The sequence below is a fragment of the Aplysia californica genome, unplaced genomic scaffold, assembly GCF_000002075.1.
Source record: "Aplysia californica isolate F4 #8 unplaced genomic scaffold, AplCal3.0 scaffold00326, whole genome shotgun sequence".
Classification (NCBI taxonomy): domain Eukaryota; kingdom Metazoa; phylum Mollusca; class Gastropoda; order Aplysiida; family Aplysiidae; genus Aplysia; species Aplysia californica.
In genome coordinates, this window is record NW_004797596.1 from 710,231 (window position 1) to 713,341 (window position 3,111).

Here is a 3,111-nt window from a genome sequence, read left to right on the forward strand (position 1 = left end):
AAGCCCCCTGCATTTCACTATGATTTTATGTTTTGACGATATTAGATTGATATTTACTTGAAAATAATTGATTTGCAAGGGTTTTAGTGGCAATACGTGTGTTCTGCAGCAAAACATATGGAAGTTTAGCCCTCAAATCAGTACATCTGTGTGTGGGTGCATAATAAATAAAAATTTACCAATGCACCAATTAAAAAATCGATGAATGAAAGGCTGGCTCAACATTACACAACGGCGATCCAACAGTCCCAGAATACAGGCGCCAAGTCTATCTAGCAAATTCGGATGCACACCTGATAGATGGTCAAGGAAACAGAAGCACCGATGAAATCACAGTTCGATGTGATCCCATCTGATGCGCCTTGTTGGCCCTGCTAACGGAATCACGCCTTGTTGTAGTTCGATGTTTGGAGAAATCAAAGGCGTCGAAAAGTTCACACCTGGGTGTCATCCTTTCATTATACGGCCCATGCTCATGAAGCGAACATTGTACCACTCATCGAGAAATTTAGAGCGGAGATGTGATCGTTGGCATGAGTGTGAATGATCTATGAAAGATTTTTTGTTCAGTAAAATATGATCTGAAATGCTTCAACTTCAGATTCCAGAGTGGGATGTAAGGGGTTACTTTTGTGTAGTAAACTTTGTTGTTTTTGGGGGGTTCGTTTCTTTTTTTTAAACAACAGGATCATAAACGATGGGATCTCAGGTGGAGACTACTATTGTAGTAGTAAAGAAGTCTCTAACTAGTTCCACCCCACCCCGTCTTTCTTTAACAGAGAAGTTATTCACCCTTGTTGTTAAACAGGTTCTGATTTTGTAATTAGTTTTTTTAAAATTTGGAGCCGCTATGACATCTACATTTAAACATCAGCAATAGTAATGAGATAAATGAGTTTTAAAACATAAAGTGAGTCTACTGACTTGCCTAATCTCAAGGACCTCAGAATAAAACCTTCTTTCCTATCTAAATTTCAGTGCGAGAGTCGGGCAGCGCGCAGCGCAGATTGACCATAGTTCCGCTGCGAGAGGAGGCTCCTATCAGGCATGTGTTGCCACCCACAGAGCAGCCTCCATTACTGTATAACATCCTTGCGGTACATTATTATTAATGAGACGGCATATCTCAAAAGTGCTCCTGCCGAATAGTGCCGAAACATAGCCCACAATACGTAGTCTAAAAATAAACACGATGGACTGTACACTATTCTATGCTAAAATTATGTGAGCTCCAGAGCAATCTAGCAGATTGTTCAAGTGAATTGTGATTGGTTCATTGTGTCTTGCCACTATTTTAAATGATTCTGTGACCGTGAACCTGAGGGAGGTGAACGTGACCGCCCTGTGAGTTGTGCCTTTGAATGGTGTTGTAGTGGAGTGGTGAAATTTATTACTTGAGTGTTCAGTTCTAAAGCAGGGTGAACGAAATTGATGTTTAGCTAACAAACAAATTTAGTTCTAGAAATAAGTGATAAGTAAAAAGAATGAAGATAAAAGCACGAGGTCCTCCCTCACCATCCCAAAGATCCTAAAATTATACACCATCTCATTTACTATGCCCTTGACTACCTTCAGTCTGCGATAGCTTAATTTTTGCACACCCACTTTTAAGCCCTACGAGCCGCCCTTGATGGATATTTGTGAGTTTTGTTTGAGTAAATAGAAGAACATCGGCGCAATAATATTCATTTAGTGTTGGGAACAGAAACAGTGTAGGGAAAGTAAAAAAAAAGTAGAACCTACTTTTGCAGTTGCAAGCGCCGTAAAACCCACCGTAAAACCCGCCGTGAAGACCACTCTCGTACAATGGCCCTCACCAACCGCTCGCAAAGATAAATAGAGAGGTCAGCGAAGCATTCGATCAAAACAGCACAACTGCGCAACAGGCGACACCTCGAACAAGAGAAAGATCTCTGCTTCTCTCCTCGACACGGCAAGTTCACAGAGGCCATTAGAAATAAAAGTAAAATAATCACAAACTTGGATCGTTTTGGAAGCGGATTTTGACCATGCCTATCAGGGCCAACCCTGCAGAAATACCGAGATACACACACTAAAAACAATTCGCCCTCGTTAACACAATTCATAAAATGTAGGAGGCGGGCTTCCGACCCAACCTGTCAGGGTTAATGGGGCTGAGAGGGATACAGCATCTAAGCAGAAAACAGACCAAGATACTCGATAAAAATTTGCCCCGCAGTAGAAAGGCGAACACCCCCACAAGAGAGGAACATGCAAAGAAAAAAAGGGAGAATGGGAGAAAATGAAGAAAGATGTTCGAAAAGAAAGGAGGAACAAACCACACTTGAACACACGTCAACCATCCACTCGCTAGCTATAAAATATGGACATACCACAAAGTTGTAAAAAAACCAAACCCAACCTACTTTAATGAACTTGATTTCTTCGAGTGAGATCTCAAAGTAAATGTTATAGGTTTAACGCCCTTGTGAACATTGTTCGGTTATTTAAGAGGCGGGACCTCCGAGTTTTAACGTCCATCTCGGAAAGGACTAAGCCAAGTGGAAAATTCGTGTGAAGAGCCTTTCCCTAGGGCAAAACGTCAGACCGACCAGAGGCTCGAACCCACAAACCAGCAATCTCACGAGTCCGGTTGCCTAACAACTGGGCTATCGACGCCGCTGAGCGGAATCTCCGTGAACAGAAACTTGATCACTTGGGTCTGACGCAAGGAGTTTAGAACTAAACTGTAAACTTCTTGGTCTGACGTGACCCACGATGCATACCTTGGGTCTCTCCGCTATCTGTGGTTTTAAGTGTCAGTAGAGGTTTTACGGCGCTCACAACTGCATAAGGTAATAATATGAGCGCCAGAAGATTTTTGGTGTTACAAGAGAGTAACAAACATAAAAAAGAAGAAGGGGAGACAAGGACGATAGATGTTTGATAGGAAAGAAGAAGCAAACCACACTAGAGCACCCGCCAACCACCCACGCTCTCACATTCGGGTCGCCTTGACGCGAAAAGTCAGCCACAAAACACTCCCAACTTTTTGCGACAATAATGGAGGAGGGTATCAAATTTTACTTTTGGCACCAAATGGTCTGTCGAGGATAAAAGACACTCCAAACTTACTTACATGAATTGGGG